The sequence below is a fragment of the Siniperca chuatsi genome, linkage group LG19 (assembly GCF_020085105.1).
Source record: "Siniperca chuatsi isolate FFG_IHB_CAS linkage group LG19, ASM2008510v1, whole genome shotgun sequence".
Taxonomy (NCBI): domain Eukaryota; kingdom Metazoa; phylum Chordata; class Actinopteri; order Centrarchiformes; family Sinipercidae; genus Siniperca; species Siniperca chuatsi.
The window spans coordinates 7,020,576-7,033,584 of record NC_058060.1 but is presented as its reverse complement, the minus strand read 5'-3'; the positions used below and the strand labels follow the sequence as shown (position 1 = coordinate 7,033,584).

General features: G+C 40.8%; 1 protein-coding gene across 2 annotated transcripts in view; it reads right to left on the bottom strand.

Moving 5' to 3' along the window:
• Positions 1-11,618, bottom strand: part of mpp7a (MAGUK p55 scaffold protein 7a) — a 151,008-nt gene extending 139,390 nt beyond the window's left edge. For both annotated transcript variants that reach the window (XM_044175977.1, XM_044175979.1), the window contains exon 1: positions 11,326-11,618. The gene's annotated coding sequence lies outside the window, so the exon portion shown is untranslated. The remainder of the gene's footprint in view (positions 1-11,325) is intronic.
• Between the last annotated feature and the right edge of the window lie 1,391 nt (positions 11,619-13,009).

The window sequence follows — 13,009 nt, the reverse complement described above, 5'->3', positions numbered from 1 at the left end:
TCAGTACAAGCTGGTACAGATGGCTTATGTTTATGCTTTCATGCAGTGTTTCACCTCCAGGTTGTTTTTGACATTTGTGAGATATATAGTGCACACATATCTGATACTGTGGTACTACTTCTCTCTGGTGACGTTAATATTGGCACCTAGGCTTAGACCTAGCTCGGGTGTAGGCTAACATATATACACTTTTCCAATAATATCAAATGTCCAACCAAGAATAATGTCTTACTAATCAGATAAGTATTTCTTTAAACTCTTAATACAGTCCAAGGAAAATCCAGGTAATTTGAAACCTAGGTTGATTAACAATGCAACTTGGTTCTATTTACTCTTCTTGAAAGCTTAACATGCACACTACTTCCTTCTCTTGTGGGGAATAGTACCCTAAGCCTTTCTAAGTCAGAAACACATTCAGAGTCAAAGAGCTTACTTCTAAAATGCACTGAGCTCATTTAGAGATTAAATTAGAACTTGATATTTGCTAGTCAAGGCCTAAGAAAATGCACATGATTGGAATACAGCGCATTGGCTACATTATGTTTTCATTCTCAGTAAGAATGTTTTCTTCCTTCTTCCTTGAAACTGCAACATTTGCTGACCTTGTGACTAGTGTTGCTATATTAAGTTAGCTCATAGCTTGACCCTGTGTCACAGACTAATGATGACATTTTATATGAGACGAAAATCCTCTGTTTCCTGTTGGACCAACAGCTGATGGTTTGTATTATCGGTGCTCACATGGAGTCCAATATCCCATTAATAGCTGTTATAATAGCTCAAACTGAATAAAAACTACAGGGTACTAAATTATCATAAGAACAAAATGGTCCACAGGAAAGAAACTTGGAACTGACCCTTTAAATATTGTATATACTGGTGAATGTATCCCTGGCAGATCTCCCCCACAAGATTTTGGAGCTTTAACACCAGTTCCATCCTGTAAAGAAGCCGCCTGTTCCACAGTGGCCCATTGGCACACAATACTCCTCTGTTCACCGGATGCCAAATGCTCCAGTCATCACCCTTCATGCCAACCCCCACCCCTCCTTTGCTATCTATCTCAGTCTTTTCTCTCTGTATCTGTCTTTCCCTGACCATGACAGATGCTGCTGATGGTCAGTCAGATTAGCATCCAGCCGCTGAACGGACAACTTCAAAACGGACAAAGAAAGAGCTGCTTTGTCTCTATCTGGTGCTGGTGCTGATGACCCCTGGAAGTAAGAGGAAACTGGGTGGACAGAAAAAGCATTACAAGAGCCATTATAATGTCCAACTGTGAGAGCCTGGGTTTGGAGGAGAACTAAGAATCTGGCAGCTTCTTGGTAGTTACTATGTCATGCAGCACATCTGACCCCTTCAAAAAACATCTGATCAATTTTATTATTTAATGGCCTATTACTTCAACAGTAATTTGTGTTTATATTATACTGTACGTCTTGTTAGTGTCCACTACTCAGTTGGACTAACTGAAAACTAATGTCAATCCATACAAGCTACAGTCCTTTAACATATTGTACCGTGCACCATAAACAAACTCTGTGCCCTAGTGAACCTACAAACCAAACCCCAACTCCACCTTGCGGAGTCCATCTATTCAGACTATTCAAATCTAAACTACAAACTGCACGATGATGCACCATGTCACCATCATTGCAGACAAAATAAACCACTCCTACACACACTGCTGCATGAACACCATATGCCCTCTGTTATCAAGGCTTGACAATCCAAAGCAAACTATAAATATCACACTTTAATTTCACGAGAGCCAAAACCTCCATTCACAGACATTTCCGTAAGGTTACTTAGCAATTAGTGGTGAGCTAAGGGACAAGTTAGCAGAGAAGCCTGTCCTTTGATATGAGGGCACCATATGATAGGCATCAGAGAATGATTACAGCTGTTTAAATCTTAGGATGCTTCTTAAATAAAGGGCAAAAACCAAATTACATCTTTGGCAATGTTAGGCTCAAATTATGGCAGTCATTCTTGTTGGTTTTGTATTATCTATGCCATCTGAAGGCAGCTTTTGGACATTTTACATCCAATGTGGAAAAACTGATTAGCATAAACTGGCAGCTGGCAAACTACATACTAGCATGTACTGGAGGAAATGTGTGTTACCTAAAATAAAATCCAAAAACGAAATATTAGACGGCAGTAGTCCAGGTGGCTGAGAGACCCCATCACACCACAACTTAAGATAGCACAGGTAGGCAAATAAATAAAAATCAAGCAAATGAGGAAAATCTCTGTCAAATTAACAATCACATTTAAAAGAGACACTTCAAATAAATAAAACACAAGCATAAACAAACAACAACACTAGAAACATGTTCGCATCTTAACGAAACGCGTTGCAAATACATAAAGTCATACACAACAAAACAGATGTTTCTGAGGACACTAAAAACTGATGCACACGCCCAGATGCGCAATTTGCTCAAGTCAACCATTCTTCAGTGATGTTGGCAAATGTTCTGACTTTAAGTTTTAACATTGTGATTGCATGGTTCTGATTTATGGACAGATTTTCCCCCAGAAAACTGGTCAGTAGAGGTGGAAAGTGCCGTTACTAGATGACGGTTTTAACAATAAGACATTTTGACATGTAGGTAAATGTAAATAATACAATTAATTATGGCTGAATTGCGTTTAGCTGCTTCAGTTTTAGGGTCCTGGTATTGTACATGCTGGCTCACTGTCACACTGCCATGGCTTACTGGAACATTTTAATAGAAAAGAGCAAATGTTCTTAGTAACACCTGTGCTTTTCCTACTATGACAAGTCAAAATGTCTGCTGTGAAGTCTTATCAGCTCACTCATTAATTACATGGTCTTTGCCGAGTGATGCAGTGCCACGGTTTGTTTTCCCCAAAATCTAATATATTTCTTAAAAATGTAATATTTTCACTGACGTTAACAGAGATGCTCTTTATTTCTGGCGAGGTGTGGTGCCTCCCCTGTAAAACACTGCAGGAAACCCTGCTGGAGATATCAACTGTAGACATAGCAATAACCTTTTAAAAACTGCGACAATCACAGGACAATAAAAAACTAAAATAGTTTGCTAACATTAGCTAATATTAGCCACCATAAGCTAATGGTCATTCCAGGCCAAGAAACTTTGTAGTGGCAATACCCCTGAGTGTATTGATCAAGTGTGATTTTTTACTGCTAATGAATTTAACTTCTCATTTGTAAGAGGAGGAATGTGTTATTTCTTCTTTCAAAAGTAACATAGTCTCGCCTTAAGTCAGCTGGAAATTTCTGGAAATGTCAGTCCATCTGCTTGTGTTTTCTTAAGATGCAGTGTGTTAATCTCCCTGCCACCTTAGCAGAAATGATTATGCTTATTCTGTCCACTAGATCTGACAGAACCTTATTGCTCAGTCACTTGTGTCTATGTGTGTCAATGTTTGACTAACAGGCCTAGAGTTACAACTGAATTAACTAGATACTAGACCCGTCTGTTAGTGGACATATAAGTAATGGAAGTAACTTACATGATATACAGGGCACAGAGTCCCATTGGTTTAGATAGCTCATAGTCCTATCTCCTCGTCTGCCATCATCCAGATTGAATAGTTTTAATCACATGGGCCAAGCCATCAAAGAGTGAAGATTGCATAGTTAATGGTTCTAATAGGCTGTTGTGAAGGGGTATTCACAGTTCAATTGCTGTAATTGCACTCAATGAGCAACGAGGGAATAAACAGAGAGTGGGCATAGTGGACTGAAGATGAATGAATTTGATACATGCACACAAACATACACACAGAAGTTTGAGAACACACACAAGTTCAGAGACAAAAGCATGCATTCACACGCACATGCACACAGACCTCCTTTTGCCGATCAAACATTTACGTGTTGTGGAGTGCTGTCGAGAGGCAATTAAGGGGAGCAGAGCTGTTAACGGGCAAATGAAAATTCAGCCTCGGGAGGGCCTGTAGCCACAGGGAGGTGGCAGGAGACACAGCAACAAGTGTAAAGAGCTACAGCTGACACTACTTGAGACGCCCCACACACAAAAGGGGGATTTAGACAGTGAAAACCAGTGTTGCTGTCTGGAAAGAATCCCTGCCAACTAAGAGAAAACAGGCAGCTAAAGAAAACTATCTTGGGCTAATCAGCACTATTTTGAAGGACTCAAGGCCTCTGTAAGACCCCACCCATCGTCACAAAGAAGCCAGCATACTAATTACTCAGTCTCCCAAATTTGTCATCAAATCAATGGTTATACTGCAGTAAGGTCAATTGTGGAATAGATATCTTGTGTGGCACCAGGAAATGAAATAATGTTTAACTGAATACAGTGAGAGTAAATGTGGGCAAATGGCATTAGATTTAGAAGGAGAATATGATAATAATATAATAAGGGGTAAGCAACACTGGGCCATCTATGCTTTCTCTCCTTATCAATCATTACTGCAGCTAGGAAGTCAAGAGGAGTCACGTGGTGAAAGTAGGATCCTTTACTAGGAGGCAATCCCTGAGTGCAAAGCAACAGAGGAAAGGAGCAGGCATTTTGAACCGCTTATATGGTTCAAAAAGCAAAACAACATCCAAGATTAGGTTAAATTCCTCTCCTGAATGTTACTTTTAATGTGATCTTACCCTCTAGAACCTGTGACCATTAGACCTTTAGAAAAAAAGTCATTTGATGTAAGCAAATTCTCTCACAACAACAAGCAAGGAGCAGATGGTGGTGACATCAGCGTGTAAATGTATGCATTACAACATAACTGAGTTCTCATTAGCCTTTGATGAATTACAGTCTATATCTTATGCAGCATGGTCAAGTTACTGTTGCTGTCATCTTTAGAGATCAAGGCAAGGAAGGCAAACATCAGTCACATGACCAGTGTATGGTAACCAAGCTCCCCAAGCACTCTAAATATCAACACAAGCGACATGATTTTTGCAACCTCATGTCTATTAATCCAGTACGGGATACTCATCACTGACAGGCGACATAGATCCTCTCATGCTGCTGGTGCATACTTGACATTAATTCCGAGAAGTCCTTAAGTCAATTTTCCATCAGCATGAGCATACAATACTAACTACTACTACTACTACTACTACTACTACTACTACTACTACTACTACACAAAGCCTCTGTAGTTGCAGTGATTTACTGAACAGAGCCACAAACAAGTACACATTGGCCTATTTTGGTTCTGCTCACTCCAAGTATGTTGAATTATTCACAGGGCTGCCATAAGGGGAATAGGCGTAGTAATGCTAGGCAGGGGCCATGCATGGAAAACCCTCATAAATAAAACAACATTTGACAAATAAGCTTGACGTCAGTCAAGTGAACCCACTGCCTCACTATGTAAGTCTATAGCCTTCACCGACTATTGACAAATTGGTTACAAGCTGTTACAGACTTACAGTATGTCTCCACTTGGTTGTGCAACAATTCCTTTTTGAACAATTCCTTTAAAAAAAAAATGTTTTAGCTTTAAACAATGGACTTTCAAAAAACCTATAATTTGCAAGATTATGATCAAGGCATTCTGTGTCTAGTTTTCCCACAGCAACAGCTCATAGTACAAGTTCCTGTTAGCACAAGGCTTTAAACGCAATCCACGGAGTTAGGCTACAGATGTAGCTGAATAAGAAGACCACTGTACTTTGCAACTGGAGCTTTGCATTTCTTAATAGTGTATGCATTAAAACGGAAATGAAACAGTGTCCCATAAGAAAACGCTGGACCACTCATGTCTAGACCTATATACAGTAACACATTATAGCTTAACCTTCTCCTTGAGGGTTCAGAGCCTGACTTGCTTTCTCACACCCAGTGCTATTATTAATGCTACCACCGTTCACTCAGCCTCTCTGCTTTCTCCATCAAAAGATGGTCTGCAATGAGTCAGGAGGGCAGAATGTCTGCACAGTGAGCACAGCATTGGAGCTGGAATATAACGAAGCCAACACAGGTGGCTGATGGCTGTCATCCGCTGGGTGGGTTCATTCCAGCTCAGCACTGCAGAGGCTTAGGGGGTGCTGAGAGAAACCCTACACCTCTGTAGGGCAGGCAGGGGCAAAACAACACAGCATCAGTACTGGTGATGCTCATCAACTGTGACCCTGCCAGAGATCCTGCCAAGTACATCACTGTAATCTCTGTCCGTAATGGAGATTGTGCATGCGCAACAGAGATTAGTGATACCATGGAGTAAGATGGTGATTATGCATGGCTAGTAGGATGGATGGATAAATAGATGGATGAATGGAATGAGGGAAAAATTGGTGGTTGGATGAGTAAAAGAATGAATGAAAGAACAGTTAGATGAATGGAAGGGCGAATGGGTGGAAAGACAGATGTGTCAGTGGGCATATGGATGGTTAGACGGAAAGATAGATGTCCTGTAATTGTTGTATTCAAGGCATTCACAATGACAAGAGCCATTGCTTCCTTGATCTTAGACCCCAAATTAGGATCAACTTAGTCCCTGTGTGACATTTAAGATAAAGGATCTGAGGAGGTGTTTTAGGAAACGGGTAAGACAAGATGAGTGAAATAGGTGAGGTTTGAGGTAATGAGGTTTAAAATGACAACACTTCTCCTCAGACAAGGCAATTTCCTGTGATTCTAAGTGAGCTGATAGTGAACCAAACGAATGCTTAGATTAAGAGTCTTAAACCACTGTATGCTACCCACCCTTAAACCCCAAGAAAATAGCCTTGCTGCTGACAAGCACTTATGGAAGCCAACTCTTGGCTTTGTCCCTGGCCATGAACAGCGCAATGGACTGCTGACAGGTTTCTCATCAACACAGGCTGGGCTGTTGCAATGACAGGAAGCGTTTGTCTCAATCAGCAGGATGCTCGGATGAATTCTGGGAGTTGAGCCTTGCTCGCATAGCATTCTTAGTCTCCCCCCACCCCACTCTGTGACCCTTCATGCCAGGAACAAAACCCTGGGAATGTGAGCTATGCAGAGCTGCAGCTCAGAGACACCTGTTCAGACAACCAATACAGGGCAAAGCCTCCTACGCTGGGCCTCGTCTGGGCCGCTGCATCCGACCCCACCCTGACCTCAGCTGCCTCCATATTCACACTCCAGCACTGTGCAAGGTTTCCACCAGTGTAATGCTGTGTATTTTTTATATGTATTTTTAAGATGTTTTTTAAACTACAGTTACAGTGGGGCGGCTTGGTTGGAAACAAAGATATAATGGTTGGATTGCTCACCAACAACATCTGTTGGTTAAAACGTGAACGCACTATAGGAAAACAGCAGGTTCTTTACACTCATTGTGCATAGTGACGTTCAATACTTGACACTTTCAACTATCACAAGCTTACGTTACCTAGCAACCTTAGCTAGCTAGCCTAACAGTCAGTAACAAAGATGATTCCTTTGTGACATTTAGAGATAATGTCAAGGAGGAAAGGTAAAAGCCAAAAACCAGAGACAGTTTTTTCAGACGGCCTAATATTGGAGGTGATGGAACAACGTTAGCACAGCCTCGGGTCGACGAAACACAGCCAGTGAGCACCTCATCCTCGGTACAGTCGAGCACCCCGTCCTCGGTAACTCCATTAGAACAAGAACAGCCGAGTATTTATAACGTTACTTCAAGCTAGGGTTGGGTACCGACCGAATTACATTGGTACTACTGAGTACCGATTCACGTTACATCAATCGATACCTGAAAGAGCATCAGGGTGAGAGAGTAAAGTATAGTGAGAAAGAGAGAACGAGAGTGCATGGTTGAACAAGAGAGAGAGAGCGGCAGAAAGTGACTGTGAATGCGAACGGTGCAGAGGAAAAGGAGAGCAGTAAAGCTGTCAATCTTCTCAAGTCCAAAGTAAAGCTCCCATGTGTTGTTTCCTCATGGCTGGAATAGCGTCGCTATGACGATCAGCTCCACCTATGTTGAGGGGGTGCTTTCCGCTATCTAAATCACACACTGGGGCAGCATTATGCCAGCATTGTTTGGTTCCGTGTAAAAAAAGCAAAGCAGGCATAATGATGGCTCTTCTTTACGGCAGTATTGCGGGATCTCTGTGTAAAAAGGGGCTACTGAGTCAGGGCAATGGTGAGCTGAAAGCAGTCCCAAGTGTGGTTACACCTTTCAAAACTAGAGGCAGAAAACAGTCACTGCGTAAGCTGACCAGGGCAACACGTCTAACCTGAGGAAACACCTGGTCAAACACAAAGTATATCTAAAAGCTGAAGAGGGTAGCCTACTGTGTTTGATGTTCTGAAAGCCAAGTCCCCCGCAGCAGCCACAGCTAACATTAGCACGCCTGCAGCCAGCGCCAAAGAACTTACCCTCCATGGATGACTAAACTTTAAGTGAGGCAGTGAGGTAAAATGTTCAAAATAAATAACAATGTTGAAATTGAGAAGTTTTGACTTGTTTCTTACAACCGAAAATACATTTTTGTTATTACAGAGAGTAAAGTACCGAAAAAAGGTACCATTGTGTACCGGTACTGAATTTCAGGTACTGGTATCGGTTCAAATGTGAAAGGTACCCAACCCTACTTCAAGCAGAAGTAAACACTGAGTGACCGGGTGGAATCCTGAATGGATGGTCGACCCAAAATATAGTGGGTGGCTATATAAAACAGAACATGGTAAGCTAAAACCTGTTTTGGTCTATTTTAATATATATCCCCGTGTTTTGTTTTTGGCCTACAGCTGTTTTAAATAGATTCCTTAAATGTTGTTCATGGTAGCAATACTACATCGCTTGCTTTCACCTACCTGTCTTTTTTTGACAGTGCTCATGAGGACACAATTATAAGCAAATGGAATGCACCAAGTGCCGATTATTCCCTAGGCCTTAAAGTGATCAGTTTGGATCTCTTGGTCAAGTTTGTTGAATTTTTTAAAAATGTGTGTTGAATAAATGACTTATTTATAACAACACATTCCCACATTCTTGCCATATTTTCATATCTCCAGTCATCTTTTAGTACTGACTTAATGTAGGGCCCTATGGAATCTGTGTTATATCTTTTTTAAATTCTCAATTCCGCAATTCCGTCCGAGATTCTGTTATCACAGAAATTATAGGGCCCTACCTTAATGCTGCCATCAGTCTGTCGCTGGCCCGCACCGGGCCCCTGTCAAAAAAAGACACTTGCCCCCGGGCCTAACAACTTTTCTAGGAGAAACCCTGTTGTGGGCACAAAAATCCAGAAACAAGCATCTAATTTCATGTCACGGGCACTCACTCACACAGGCCAAGCCAGCCAAGACAATTTCCAGGTGGCAAACCTTTGTAGCTCTTATGAACACTTATCCCTTGTATGATGCTTATAATCACTTCTAAGGAGTCTGTGAGCCCATTTACCACGTAAAGCAAGGGCAAAATGAAGCCATCACACACTTGTCATGATGCAAAGCTGTTGACCTCATCAACAATACAAGCTAGAGTAATGAATACTTATACTACTACTTATACTAATACTTAATAATCAATCAAAGCCTCCAGAGAGACTCTCCCTGCCCAGCTGGAATACAGACTAAATCAGAATCACATCAGAATCAGAAATACTTTATTGATCCCCGAGGGGAAACTCTTTTGTTACAGCTGAGTTTCCCCTCGGACCTCCCACCTTTTTGTAGGCAAGATTTAAAAGAAGAACTAGGCTATTCCCAGTGAGAGCACGGGGGGCTGGCCAAAACTGCAGACGAACCATTGAGGTTTCAGAGTTTACACAAAGAAATGTCAGCTTTCTAGAGGTTCCCCTCAGTGGCATTCAAATACAAGGGAGAGAAGGTCATCCTCTTACTGTCTCTCTTTTTTTCTCACAGCCAGAGCACCATAACAGTAACGAGGAGACCAACAAGAAACAACTTGATGGGACATGATGCAGACATGGCAAGCAAGCAGTGAGGTTTCTAACTAATGAAGGTATCTACTCTATTAGACACTGATCTAAAAAAGGTATGTTTTGAAAGCAATATGCTGTGTAACAATAAATGCAGCTCTGCAGTTTCTTGGTTAATTAATTTCACCTGTAAGGATGCTCCTCAAACCTTAAAATACACAAGCAGTTTAACATCCGAATGAACTTTTTTTCCAGCGCCTAAACATCAAGCACTGCTCTTCTGCTGAATGATGGCCATGTGTGCATTCAAGAAGTATGCAGACTCTGTCCAGGGGAAGAAATGACTCAATGGAATGCAAAATAATGGCATTTCCATTTTCAAGAAATTACTACTGCCGTCTTGGGTTTCTCCGAATCTTTACCATGTCAAGAAACAGATCATAGTATGGCTTTTGAGAGGGTTATTCGGCATTTTCATGTTAAAGTAAAGATACACAAGGGTCTCAACTATATCTTGTGACAAGGGCTCATTCATATCATAGCATACCCTCAAGCAATAATGGTTATGGAAGAATGGTGTAAGACAAAAACACGTGGTGTCCCGTTTCATTATAATATAAACAAATTTAAAGTATGCAACACAAATGGCTGAGTTGGGATATAATGGAAGCTGGCCAAGTGCTGAGTCTCCCAGCGGGTTGCCAACTCAAGAGGCTTGGCGCTGTCAGCCAGTGACAAGCTCCGTGTCACCACACTTGACTTTGCAGGACACAAGGGTTCTGTATTCCCTCTGGCCATGCTACATGACACACAGTACTTCCTGGAGAGTAAGAATTCCGTGCGTTTAGGGTGTGTGGGTGTTTGTGTTTTGTGGAAGTTGAAGGGTTCTCTGGTTTGTGTATTTGTTAGCATACCTAGAATATTATTTCCTTTTGTTTTCTAGGCTTAGTTGTGCGGTCATAAGAGGTTCTACCGTAGCAGTTGTACTTGTTACCATTACTATAACATCATTTTACCAAACATTATGTTAGCCCTTCACTAATGCTACACTCACTTTCCCACGGAAACAGTCTACAAGAGAACATGTCAGGTGAAATTTCATTGAAACAAATATCACTAAAAAGTCATAATAGTGAAGAATTGCAAATTTGGGTGTGCATAAATTCTTAGAGAGAGCGTAGGGTAAGTTTTTCTATTAATTCAAACTGTTTTAGCATGTATACTAACGGCTTCCAGAAGATTACTTAATTATAAAGCGCCTAGCTCTAGGTTAGCAACAACAGAAGTTCGCTGTTAGGTTACTTCATTAGCCCCTGAGTACCACGCAAACCAATTGTAATAATATTGCTCTGTATTAGGTGAGTAGTTGTATTATAGCTATATGCTCTGTATTCCCCATTAAGCCATAAGGATAGTTTCGACTATTTTTTTTCAAAACTGCCTTTTTGTTTTCATCGGCTTGACAATGGTGAAGATAAGTTTTTAGCTAGATACAATATCTTGTTACTCACTTTGCATCGGAGGTCGGAGTTGAATGGTTTCTTGCTGGTCACAATGTACTCCAATGGTTCCGTCGAACACAAAACTTTCAGTTGTTTGATTTTCCACTTTAGAAACCGTGACTCGTTCCTTTAAAACCTCCTTAACTCATCCCCGCTCTCTGTGGCTGTCTACTGGACACAAGCTTTCAAAATGTTACGCGTCGGTTGTGCCACTATCCAAGACAGATAAAGTGGTCTGTCAAGGCGCTGATTTGGAAACGGTTTGTTTATTTAGACACAACGTTAAAGGGTGGATATGTGACAACACAAAGCTGTTCAGAGATCTGCACCGTACAGGGCTTTCGCCTCCGAGGCCGCCCAATCTGTTCGTTCATTGGTCAGTATTCTATTAAGGCGTGCTCAATGGTTCAGTCCTGTATTATTATTGGCTTGTGGTATTGTCAATCGTCAGCTAATGCCTCCGCCGTAAATTCTCTTCTCCGCCGACAGGAGAAAACAAAACAATCGCACTTGGATATCATAATTCTTTGAGAAATAGTGTTTATAGACATATATAAATATTCATAAGAAACTGCAATTTACAAAACACAATGGGTGACGATTGTAAATCGCTAATTTAGTCTAAAAGCCTTCAGTTAAATCATTACAAGTGAGGCCAGTCAATTTCAACATCAATTAACAGTAGATCTGTGTCAAAATAATATGATTTATTAATACCTGTTGGGCCAGACAGCCCAGCCCCTCATTTCAAACAGAACTTAAATAATTGTATTTGCACATATGTTGGAGTATCTATCTTGTAAAATCACTGACTACAAATCATTTATGCCGAATATCCTTTTTTTTTTCTTTTTTTTTGCATTGAGGTTTTTTGATGCACCCATGCATTTAACATAATTTGATGTTTTGTTTTGATGTTTTTTAGGTTTTGTCAGCTGTTTTGTCAGTTTTTATGCCCTGGTCCTGAGAGAACCAATATTTTATTCAGCTGTATTTTTTATTTAATAGTTGGAATAAAGTGAACTTGAACTTTACTATATTTTTTATATTAATTTTATCTTATTTAGGAGTGGTCAGGTTGCAAGTGGGTATCACTAAAGTGAGTTTTGTTGCTTTAATACCAGAGATATAAAAGTGGTTTGATACCTCCCCCTACAGGTCATGTGAAGACAGAAAGCAACAAGTAGTCAAAGACCAGAAAAGGCACTTTGTAAAGGATGCGAGTTTATTCTGCTGAAAGATTCTTCTGAAAAAATAAAAATAAATAAAATGTGTTAAAACAGCTGAAATTAGACCAGTGTTTTTTCTTCAGTCAAGTATGTGTAATCCTACTGACCACCGATCCTGTGAAATCTTACACTCATGGACAGTTTTTATTAAATGCAGCAAACAAATAATTGGATACCTGAAGACAGACAGAATCTTACATTTATTGTAAGATTGAGCATACAAACGAAAACTATGTGTGCCGTGTCTGTCCGTCTGTATGTGTGCGAACAAGTTCCAGAAATGTGCTAACAATAGAAGCACCCCCTTTTGTGCCCCCCTTGTCCTCACATTAAAGTGTGCTGTGTGCCAAAACGCTGAACCGCAGCTTCTTTTGTCCTCAGCCTGGGATATGATGTGGGATATATTGTCTGAGAACAATGGGGCCCAGCAGCCCTCCTCTGACAGATACTCACTCTGAACCATC